At 50.1% G+C, this 12,193-nt stretch overlaps 1 protein-coding gene across 6 annotated transcripts in view; it reads left to right on the forward strand.

The window, feature by feature from the left end:
• Positions 1 to 4,039: 4,039 nt before the first annotated feature.
• The window catches only part of TNRC6C (trinucleotide repeat containing adaptor 6C), an 88,575-nt gene continuing 80,421 nt past the window's right edge, over positions 4,040 to 12,193 (forward strand). For 4 of the 6 annotated variants that reach the window (XM_052687747.1, XM_052687749.1, XM_052687751.1 and 1 more), the window contains exon 1: positions 4,041 to 5,057. The gene's annotated coding sequence lies outside the window, so the exon portion shown is untranslated. Of the gene's footprint in view, positions 5,058 to 12,193 lie in introns of all 6 variants that reach the window. The other 2 variants (XM_052687750.1, XM_052687752.1) reach the window with 2 other exon arrangements.

Consider the following 12,193-nt stretch of genomic DNA (forward strand, 5'->3'; position numbering starts at 1 on the left):
TAATGTTTCTCAGCACAGTCCGGGCTCAGGCAGCTCTGCTCTGCAGAGTTTGGGATCGGGCTGCAGAGAGAACCCAACCCACGCCAGCCCTGTCTAATTAGTGGAACATATTTACATGTGTAAAAGTCTCCTGTAGTCCTCGTAATGACTAATGCATAATTATGCACAGACAAATCCCCAAAGTAAACACAAATATTTTTGTTTGGTTGATCTCAGGAGAGCCCAGCAATGTGTCAGGGCTGCACTGTGCATCCCAGCTGAGACAAGTGGGTGCCCTGCAGCCATGCAGCCCCATGGCCATACCAACTCCATGGCCATATCAACCCCATGGCCATACCAACCCCATGGTCATGCCAACCAAGGCCATAACGACTCTGTGGCCATAACAACCCCATGGCAATACCAACTCTATGGTCATGCTAATCCCATGGCCATAACAACACCATGGCCACAACAACTCTATGGCCATACCAACCCCATGGCCATACAGACCTGCGGCCATGCAGCCCCACAGCTATGTCAGCCCCATGGCCTATAACAATCCCCTGGCCACGCAGCCTCCTTGTGCTGCAGCAAAAAAGGCACTTTTGGGTCAAAACAAAGTATTTTGCAGGTTTATCCCAATTTCGGGCTTTCTCCAGGTTTGAGAAACATCCCCAGCCTTTCTGTGACCATACAGGATGAGGAGCCTTTCCAGTCCCAATCCCAGTTCCAGTCCTACCAGGAGCTACCAAGATTCTGATTTCTCTCCATGCCATCTTAGCTATGGCACCTCCAGTGATGAATTCATCACTTAGGCAATGGCTTTTCTCCTAAAATCCTCTTCAGGGAACAATTTTCCAATGTCGGATACGGTGACTAATTGATAACTTTCTTTAAGGGGACTGCATGATAACTTTCTTTAAAGCCGTATATTATGATCAGCAGGTTTTCAAAGGAACATGCTGCTCTCTTAATTCTCACCTTCATTATTTTAATACCTCTGTAAAATGGATTTCTAATGGATCTACACTGCCATAAAACTTTAGGGATGGTGGGTGGGTGGTGATAAATTCTTTGCCATCCCAGTGGCTCTGTGAGTGGTGTAGGGAGCAGAGATGGATTCCAAGGAGCAGCTGAGTCCTGGCTTAGGGCTGTGCCTATCAGCACTGCGACCTTCCCTGGTGTGACCCCATCCCATTTCCTTGAGCACCCTATAGAGCTTTGTTAAACAATACAGCTAGTGTCTGTCTCACACAGTTCTCTCTGTCTCACTTCTACCCCAGGAAGATATCCTATCAGAAAGGCAGAAGACACCCCAGGTGCAATCCTACCCCAAATACTGGGAAATCTGTGCAGCACAGTCATCCCAATAGTAGAGTATTTTCACCCTGAGATCCCAAGGCATGCCAAAAGTGGACACTAGAACCACAGAATCATTGTATTGGTATCACCCCCCCAAATGTCCTTTGCCAGCAAAGCAAACTCTGTCTCTAATTTAATCAAAGAAGGGAAGAAATGGGTGTTATGGGCAGCTGAAAATGCAGGGAGTTGTTGGAGAGTTCATCTGATGACCTCCAAAGGTCCCTTCCAACTCAAATGGTCGAATGATCTTATTTTTTGTCTCCCCCAAGTCATTAGGCCATACTAACTCCTGTTTGCCCTGGACATGAATGCAGGGACCCAACAATTGCTCAGCATTGAGCACTGCCACTTTGGCACCTTTCAGCACCTGGTGTAAAAAGGAGCAGAGCACGGGGGTGGATGAATGGGCTGGTTCATTGCTGCCTTCTGAGGTCAGTTATCCAGGTCATTGATGGGGCCCTGCTGTAAAATCCCATTGCAAAGCAGCATCTGCCCTAAGGAGAGCAATGAACACATCAGGAAAAATCTCCTGTGCTCCCTGTGCACACATGAGGTTCTATGGGACAGAGACAGAACCCAGTTATCTGAAGGAGGTTCCTTTCCTCCAGAGCACTCTCTAGAGCTGGGGCTCTGCCCCTCCATTCAGAGCACGCTGTGTGTGATGTTAAGCAGTGATGGATAACAGGCAGAACGTGTTATCACAGCTGCTGTGTGCCACAGCAAGAAGGGGAGAGCTGTGCTCTCCTTGCTCGCTGCTTGGCCTGGGGACATTCATGTTCTTGTTTATACAATAGCTCTGCTCCAAGAGCAGGAATAAAACATACCTTGTTTTCCCCTTCCCAGATGCTGTTTAGCATCGTGCTACATCTCCCCATGGGAAATGCAGGTTGGAGCCTCTGGGGTTGAGGGGGGAGGGATTGAATCCAGATGTTGCACTGCTGGGCAGCAATGGGTTTTTGTGCAGAAGTGGTAGTGTACGTAGGTACCTTCACGTCCAGGTGCATAGAGAAAATGTAGGTGCGTGTTTGTGTTTGTTATGCTTTTATCTCTTACCCCAAAATACAGACCAACTCCAAATTTCAACAGAAGAATACAGAAATCAAAAGCGTGTGGTGAAGTAAACTGCTTCAGCCATGTAAACCTTACAAAAAAATGTGTATCAGCCTATGGGATTTTTGCTCAGACTGATGCCCCTTGTTTTGGGGCAGCAGGTTTTCAGGGCTCAGCACAGGGCACGTTGCCAATGGGCACCCATGTAAATGTGCCCAGATTGCAAAAACGGGTGAAAGCACTGCCAGGAGAGCAAAGCAGGGAAATGTAGCACAGAGCTCTGTGTTTAGTAAGGTAACTGTATTACTAGAGAGAACTTTTACAGATAGTATTTTGGGGCCATGGTGCATTGGGACCAGTGGGTGCTGTGTCAGCAGGTGAGGTCATGTCACACTTCTGGTGATTGTGCCAGAGCCACGCAAATGTATTGGTGCATAAATCACTCTCAGGTTTGCTCTGCTCTGCCGATGCAGGGTCTGCATTCTCTTGTGCTGGGAGATACCGGTGCATGTGAGCAGCATGAGCCCACTGTGCAATGCTGCTCGGTGCTGGCGCTGCTGCTGGCACCATGTGGGCTCCCTCCAGCGGCCGTGGGACAGCCCCGGGGTGCCCGGTGCCAGCCCTGTAGGGACCGTGCAGAGAGAGGGGCTGAGGGAGTGCAGAACAGCCCCGAGCAGTGCTGTGCATGCATAGGTGTGTGCGGTGCATGGCCGGTGCACGGTGCACATATGCTTAAAGTGCATGTATGTGTATGTAACAGCTATGCTGTGCATGTATGGAACGGAGCTGCAGATGCATGCAGATCCGTGCACACACGGCTCCAGCTGCTCAGTGCCAGCTGTGTGCGTGTCGCTCCCTGCAGCTCCGGGGTGCAACGGGCCCAAGCATCACCCCTCCCACCACCCCCACCCCAAACAGCACTCGGTGCAACCCTCCCACTTTTTCCAACGTGCTGCTTGTTGGGGGGTGTGTGTTGCACCAATGCCTGCTTGAAATATTTATATTTTTAATATATAAATGGGCACAAAAGCCAATTTGCATGGAGCGTTAATGCACCGGGGTGGGAGGAGAGGGGATGAATGCACAGACCGCTGGTTGTTATGAATGCGCTGTACCCGTTGGCACAGCCGCTGTTTGCACGGGGAGAGGTACGCGAACGCACCACTGCCTCTGCACGGTGGAGGAGGGGGTGAGGGGGAGGTGGGGGGAGAGAAGGGGGTGCTATAAAAGCACTGCTACCCACTTGTCCCGATGTCTGTTTGAACGGGGGGGGGGGGGGGAGGGGTGTGGCCTGCCGTGCAACACCAACCTTAATTTGCACGGCGGGGGCTGTGCACGTACCGAGAGCCGTTTGTACTGCGGGGCGGGGGGGTGCAAGAAGCTGCGCACATCGCACCGCCGCCGCTCGCACGGACCGCGCGGCTCCTGCCCCCCTCCCCCCACCCCACGGGCAGGAGCTGAGCGCGGGGGGGGAGGGGTGGGGCGAAGCCATCCGCTCGCGCCGCTCTTTGGCTGCGGCCGCGGCGCTCATTTGCATGTGGCGGGGGCTCCCCTGTCACGTGGCTGCGCGCGGGGCGGAGGATCGGGGCCCGCTGAGGGGAGCGGGAGGGGGGCGCACTTCCTGTTTGAGAGCGGCGCTGGGCGGGGCGGGGAGCGCGGCGGAGCCTCCCCGCGCTCTCGCGCTGCCCGGCGCGGCTCTTGTCAGTTAGCAACAAAATGGCCGCGGCGGCAGCAGCTGTGCTCCCGAGGACGGCGGCGGCAGCAGCGGAGGTGGCGTCCGAATCGGCGGCGCGGAGGAGCAGCGGGGGCCCGGCTCAACAGCACTGAGCGGACACCGAGAGCGAGCGGCGGAGAGCGGCCCCCACCCGCTGCTGCAGCCCGGCCCGAACCCCCGCCCCGGGGGCACCTCCGCTGCGTTCGCCCCCCCCCCCCCCCCCCCCCCCTCCGGAGGGACTCCGCCGGATCCTCCCCTCCCGCTGCTTCCTGCGGGGCGGCCCCGCGGTGCGGATTGTCCCGGGAGGGCGCAGCGAACGCCGCTCCGGGCGTTGTGCGGGGGGGGGTCCTTTTGCGGGACCGTGCCCCGGCGGGCCGCGCTTTATTTCGCTGATTTGATTCTCCTGGTTTATTTTTTTTGATTTGCACTTTTCGCCTCCTCAGATGCCCGTCCACGCGGACTGAACCCACCGGGACGCGGCAGAGCCCCTCCCGACCCGGTTCGGATCTTCGCTGCAGCGCGGACCGTGCGCGCCAGGCACGGACTGAGCCGCGCTGCGCTCCGCCGGGAACCGCCGCTGCCCTGCGTCTCTGTGCGCGTCCTCCTCTGTGCCGTTGTTTTTTCTTTTACTTTTTTTTCTTTGAGGGGGTGTCGACAAACGGCGACGACAACAACAACAACAAAAAAACTTAATTTTTTTTAATTATTATTTTTGGCCGTGTGAGATTTTTTTCGCATCGATTCGTGAAATTACGGGTACAATTACAGAAAGAGAGGGAAAAAAAGACAAACAACAAACCAACCACCACCAACACAACAAACAACGTTTAAAATAAGAAAGGAACGCGTCAGTGAGACCCCTCCACCATAGACGACATCCCTGCTCTTTTCCTCACAGCGAGACCGAACCGAAAGCTGCCAAAGAGCCCCGCACAGAGCAGACTACAAGGTGAGGGCGCCGGGCTGTGCGGGACCCGCGGGGCTCAGCGCTCTGACTGCGGCGGACGGAGCGTTGTTGCGGTGCGCTGTGTGCGGCTTGGGGGCCGCGGGTTCGAATCCTGGGCTCGGTGACGGAGCCCCGGGGGTTGCGATCGTCGCGTTGGCTTGTATCGCAGGCTGATCCCCTGATGTGTTGCAGGGCTGGTTATGGGAATTAATTGCTAACCTTAGAGTGCTGTGTTTTTCTCTGCATACGCTGCTAGTCGTACTTCCTGGCTACTTGATCAGCGTGCGGCTGCGAGGCCGCTCGTCCCGCAGCACCACGGCCTGTTTAAATTTAGCCGTAATCCTTATTACGTCATGGCCTTTCTGCTGCGGAATTCTCCCTCCCTCCCGCAGCCGTCCGCCTCGGAGGGGTTACGCCGGGCGCGTAGCACTGCGCGTACGGACGGATTTACGCCATCCGCGTAGCGCGGTTACGCCGCCCGCGTAGCGCTGTGCTGCGGTGCAGCCCCGGGCATCGCTTCGCCGCGGTGCGGAGCTGCGCACCACGCGGACGCTCCCGGCCCGGCCCCGAGGAGGAACGTTCGGCCCCGGCTGGGATGGGGCTGCCCGGAGCCTGCCGGGTGGAATGGTCGTTGGAAAACCTGCCGTTTGTCTTCATTTTAGGTTTTATTCACTTCTGCGATGGGTCTTTCCTATTAATGAAACAACTTGTGCTTTTCCTGGCTTCCATCGTCTTTTGTTTATCCTTAAAGGAAGCAATCCTGGCGTTTTGTACTTGGGCCTTCAAAGACTTTGACATTGCCTAAGCGTGAAAGCGTAATTGGGCACAGAAGTGCTTCTAAGGTGGAGACCCGGAGCTTCCAAGTTCCGTACTTTGTCAGGCAGTAGCAGCGAACCGGGGTTAGGCTGAAGGCTTTGCCAGGCAGAGCATCTTCCCGTGTCTCAAACTGTTGGTTAGCCTTGACCTTACAGAAAGCGTAGAGTTACAGCAGACTAGAAGGATAGGAAAGAAGGATTTTATTTATGCTTTTGGTTCCTTTCAGAAAGGACTCTTCATCCCGGTAGGGATTTGCTGCCTGCTGTCAGCTCGGGCTGACCTACGATTCCCTGTTGGTTCACAGCGAGGTGCAGCTCCTCTCCTCAGTGGCCATTTGGTATTAAAACCCAGCAGAAGGGTTTGGTTTCGGTTTGAGCTGCGAAGCCTTAACCAAGAGCCGTGTATGTGGGAACGGGTAATATGTTAACTTACATTTATTTCCTCCTAGCAGCTGGCCTCGCCGAGATAAACAAGCGCTTTTCCAAATGCTGTCATCTGGCCCTTTTCCAAAACAAGCTGAAGGAGGAGGTCAGGGGTGGAGCCATCCTTTGCTTTAGTAAAAAGAGGCTTTCATTTGGAAAGAATTGCTGGATAGTGTTGGCTAGCAGAGCTGCAGCTTTAAAAATAAAACGCTCAAACCTTGACGAAGTGAAGCAGTCTGTTACTCATCTCTTAATGCATGTGCTGCTGCTGTTGGAAGGTATAGCAGCTTGAAGGTAGAATTCACGTTGCCTGTTTTGTTAAATAATCAGTGCAGTATGTAAGACTTTGAACATGAGAAGTGAGTGATTAAACATTTATCATCTTTGGTTACAGTGGAGATGCGCAACACAAGGGCTATTGTTTTAATTGTTTAAAATTCAGATGACAAGATAATGGTAATACCATTAGAAGGTTTCCCTTTGGCCTAGAAGCTGCAGGTAGGAGCCTGTCGATCCTTTGGTATTAAAGATGAATGATAAGGAAACCTCTTAAATGCCTGTGACGCTGCAGTCGAGCCAATTTAGCATCAGCTGATGCCTTCTAGTGATAATGGCTTGGGGTGTTCAGCTGTGTTATGAAGATATCAGCCACAGCAAATAGTGTTTAGAAGAGAAATACACTTTATTGAATGGGAAGGTGATCTAGAAGTGACAGTAAATAGCGTCTGTGTGCTTTGCACGGTCTCTTCATTGGGCAGTGCTGGTGGTACAATGAAAGATGGTTCTTAATGTGTGAAAGCAGAGGAATCAAAGTATTATTTGATCTTGCTTTAGGATTCTGAGCTATTTATGAAAAACGTCTACCAAAGACGCAGCTTAGTTTTACATCTTAATTACTGGATGTAGATAGACCTTTGCTTCTGTTATCACTGCTTAATTGTGGTTAACATCACTTGCATTCCAACGAACAGCTCTGCGTTTTGAGAAACCTCGGTGTGCAGTTGCCTGCTTTGGCACTACTGCATTTTAATGTCTGCTGCACGGGATAAGAATGTCTGAGTTTGGTCACAGTAACAAACTGCCTTCTCGTGCACAGAGTGCTTACAGGGCAGGTTCAGACTATATCAAAGATGGTATCATTTGCTGAGAGTGCAGCGGCAGTTCAGAACGCGCTGCTGATTCTTTTGTCGTTTTCTGAAGTGTGACATCACTTTCTTCGTGCAGGGGCACTAAATTTCACCGCAGACATCTGTGAGATGGCTCGATGTGCTTTCAGTCTTCCCTTCAGAGCAGCGGCAATCGACATCGGAGTTGGTTTTGCTCTTAGCTCTGGACGTGAACCAGCATCGTAATTTCTCAGTGCTGTATTCCCAGCCGTAGTTGCAATTCAAGCTCATAAAACATTAGAAGCTTTGGCGGCAGCGAGGGCTGCGTTCTGGATGTCTTCCCCATGGGTTTGCAGCCAAGGATGGCTCGAGAGTGAGAACAGTTATCTGTGCTGCAGCAGTGCTGGCTTATGGCTGGGTGCCCAGATTGTCTAGCTTTGCACACAGCTTTATGGTTTGCCTTTGAGGGCTGTGGAGGTGGAAGTCGTTTGTAATAAACAGCTCTCTGCAGTTTGCTTCTGAAACGCACATTCGTTTAAAGGATTGAGAGCTACATTCGCATTGACTTAGATTTCAATCAGGAGATTCTGTTTCAGAAGCTCGCTTATGAGAATTCACTTTTGTGGATGCCCCATCCCTGGAGGCATTCAAGGCCAGGCTGGATGTGGCTCTAGGCAGCCTGGTCTGGTGGTTGATGACCCTGCACACAGCAGGGGGTTGAAATTAAACTGTCTTTATGGTTCTTTTTAACCCAAGCCGTTCTGTGATTCTATGAAATGGGAATGGTTGCTTTTTTGCCTTGCGTTAAAATAGCTGATTTTTATCCATGGCAGTGTGTGTTTGCCTTCTTAGTAGTAAGCACTGAATTGATGGAGACTTTTCTTTCATTTGGGAGGGAGATGGACTTGTCAAGTCGGTTGGCATCTCTTTGTATAATTAAGCCCCAGATAAAAATGTGTTTATAGGTCTCAAAATAGTTATCATGCGACTACCAGCTGGAGGAAGAGAGCCCTCACCCCAAGGGAAGAAAAACCACCTTGGGCTATGGAGTGCTTAGTGTGTGCCCACAGGCATCTTCTGCAGGCAGAGCCATCCTGAATTTTCCTTGGTTTCTTGTTAGTGAGGTTTGTGTGTATTTTCCCATAGTGACTTTCCAAAGGCATCGCAGGGAGCGGCTTTGTTAGGATCTGGTCAAGGAAATTCCCCCCCCAAATGGCATGTCTGGTTCTCCTTAGCTGCACTGCCCTTCTCCTCTTCCCCTTCATGTGTTCAGCCTGCCTGTTTCTGCTGGAAATTCACGCTTTTTCAGCAGTGCAGCAGAGAGGCAGAACTTCTATCTGGGATGGACGTAGTGCTGGCTGTGCCCTGGATGCTGCTCTGTATGGTCAGCGTGTGCTCCTATCAATAATGAGTTCAAACTGCCTGCTCTATTTTAAGCTCAGCCTGATGCTGTGCGTGGTCTGACTGGGGCTCTTAGTTCCTCAGAATCCCAAAAGGTTTCTATGGCTGATGCTAATTTCAGATGCTGACAGCGGGGATGTTTTCAAGCAGTGGTTATTGGTGAACAGCAGAGCAGCAGTGCGGTGCTTCGTTGCAAACCACTGCAGGAACAGGAAGCAGCTCAGTAGTGCTGAGAAGAGCAGCTGCAGGATGGTCAGTGCTGCCTGCCGTTTTGCTGTGCCCTGTTCCTGTGCCATTGACAGAAAACCAGAGCAGGTTTTTGGTGTTGCTTGTAGTGCTTCTGGTAGAGCTCAGGATGTGTTTGAAGAGTAACTAAGAGTAGATGTTCTTCTTGGTGTACGTGTTGGTATGAAGTTAGGAGGTGTTGGAAAGCTTTGTAACCCTGCAGGTGCCGCATGTTGGAAAGGCCAGCCTGCAGGATGCCTTCTTAGCCTTCCTCTGCTGTCATTCTGTCCACCTGCAGGTCTCAACTTTCCTCTTCTCTCGGTATTTCTAATGAGTTACAAGCTTGCCTGATGCAGGAGAATTGTTTCTAAAAGGCATAGCTTGCTTTCTGCCCCATTTTCAGCTTTGGAATGGATGTTTCACTCGACAGCTTCTTTTCTACCCAGGCTGCAAAGTACCCCATGTCTGCATGTTTAGTCCTTCTTGTCTCTGTCTTCCGCTGTGTTCTGTCCTGGTCTTGATCTGTGATGCTGCAGAAACTTCCTGTTAATTCAAAATAACCCCCTGGCCTAAGAATGCTCATCACATCTGTCTATAATGTACCTCTTCATTTTCCTGCTTGTGAAACAGTTTGGTTTCTCTTTGTGGTGTTAGCTGATATATTTAGCGAAGAGGTTTGTTGTCTTAAGCCATTTAAAAGCTATAGCATGTTGTGATACAGGAGAAGAGCCTACTTGTGGCAATCTAAATGCTGCTGAATATTTTGTAGTATGCTGATCATCAGGTGTGGGTGTCCAGTCCAGGTGTAGAACTAGATGTGGTCTGTGGTTGCTGCAGTCAAGAGAAGGCTCTGTATAAATAGCAGAATAGAAGAGCTTACTGAAAGTATGATGTAATTACTTCTCCAGTAGTTCTTCTTTAGTCAAACTTTTTGAAGTCCTTTGCTTTTGAAAACAGCAATCCTAAGTCTCGTCTCACTGGACACCAAGAGCACGTTGCTTTTCATATTATACTGCTACACTGAAGCATTATATTTGAATAAAGCAATGGCTGTATTACTGGGTGGATCCATTGCAATTTGCTTAATAAAATCATCTTTTTATTCCTAATTACATTTATAAAACGTTTTCCACACACTGGTGGAAGAACTATTAAGGTGACAAAACCCCGTGTGTTTGGAAGCAGGTGAGATAGGTGATAGCTGTTGGTCTGTGCTACCTGGTGATCTGATGCTCTGACAGTCCAGCTGCACTGAAATTGTCCCCTCTGTCAGCATCCAAACAAGCAGCAGCTCATCTTTCTGGAGTTCTGTCTACTGATCAGGTAATATACAGACCTTATGGGAGGGCTGCTCTGAAAGTAATGCCTCCTACTGCTTGATGTTGGCCCACGCTGTTGGAAGCACATGTTGGTGGTAGGACAGTAGAAGTTGAACCTTCCCACCTGTAACCCATTATGTTTTACTGCTGTGTGACAGATGGCAGTGGAGGAGCAATCTACCATCTAACATGGAAGCATGTGAAGCAAACGTGGAATTCTTCTGTGAAGAAAAAATGGCACCCACTGCCATTGAGCTTGATGAATGGAGTGGGTGTGAGCACAGCCAGGCAGTGATGCATTTTGGCAGTGGTGACAGTGGTCACCTCCCCTGAGTGTGGCATGCAGGCTCTTATTCATCATTGGTGAAAGCACACAGCTGATGGTGGTGATGGTGTTGCAAAACAGTAGCTGAGAATTTGCTCTGCCAAATACTGCTTTCGTGTTCTTTGGATCTGCTACAGTTTCCATGGAAATAAATAGGGAGCATTACTTTTGGAGCAACCTATGCGTTTCTGAGAATATTTGTTCCCTTGGGCATTTTATAGACTAGCTGAAGGCACGAAATGGTCATTGCAGAGATGATGATTCACTATAAATTGATTTCCAAAGTGGTGTTTACTGCAACTGGGAACAGTTTGGTTCCCCAGTGGAGAGGCCGTTCATTTGCTGGTTGAAGCATGGTGATAATCCGTTCTGATGATGGGTCTGATATTCCAGTATATAATAAAAATGCAGAGTTCAGCTGTTAATTGAGTACTTGATAGATTTATCACTGGCAGGAATTGGTATCCGGATGCTTTTATTGTGGAAAGTGGTGGAACAGAGAACTTCTAAGCTTAATGGCAAGAAGGATTACTTGCTCAGCAACGTGCTGCAACTGAAGATGCAGTGGAACAGCAGCTAAACTGATTCAAAATGTATTTAAGTTGAGCAAAACAGTGACGGAGGGCAATGTTTTGGTTTTTTGTAGTTAAATGCTAGGGTTGTATTAATGCAAAAACAAGTAATTTTTTTTCATTTGTGATCCCACGTATTTGCAGCGTGCAGTTTTTGAGCACAGTTCATTAGCCTGTAGTGTGTTTTGTCTTCCTCTGCTCAGATCAGATTTGGTGTTAACCTCCTGCGGAGAATTCCAGGACCCCTGACATTTTATTGTGACTCTTGATTAGCTCACCAGGGTTCCTGCTAAGAATTCTTCTTTCATTCACTTGATAAATTGAATTCCCTATTCACAGAGCCTTTAAATAGAATGGTATTTGGAAAACTCGGAGACAACAACTTGAATGTTCAATGAGCTCTCCCAACAAGTGTGAAAATGCAGAAGGAGGAAATTGAGGGCTTGCAGTCTGAAATCTTTTAGAGGAATAAACATGTTATGAGAGCATAGAGCTCTGTCTTTGTGTTCCCTTTGGTCTTGGCTTCTACAAGAAGGGGTGCTGTTGATGCCCGTTTTCCTTTTTTCATCTCATCTCGTGCTGGTGATCCTTGTGTTGTTGTACCATTTGGAGCCCTACTGCATGCAGGGTGGCATAGTTGTTTATTTCTGAACCCCAGATCTTGAGGTCCTGAGTGTGCTCTGTCTTCGTGGTCCCCCATCAGCCCTGCCTGCTGTCCTGGTGCCACATGCCAGCTCTGTCTCTTCTTTCAACTGGGCAAGGCAGAGGTGCAGGATGCCGTCTCCCAGGGCTGCCTTCTGTAGGCTCCTGTGGCTCATCTGTGCAGTGGTTTTAATGTCACAGGAGTGGAAAGGGCCTCTGGGGATCACAGATGGGCAACAGCTGAGTCAGGTGACATGGGTACATAGCTGAGTGCTGCTGTGTGGCTGTGATGGAAAGGAGAGCTGAGGGCA

Source organism: Tympanuchus pallidicinctus, unplaced genomic scaffold, assembly GCF_026119805.1.
Source record: "Tympanuchus pallidicinctus isolate F22 unplaced genomic scaffold, pur_lepc_1.0 scaffold23, whole genome shotgun sequence".
Classification (NCBI taxonomy): Eukaryota; Metazoa; Chordata; class Aves; order Galliformes; family Phasianidae; genus Tympanuchus; species Tympanuchus pallidicinctus.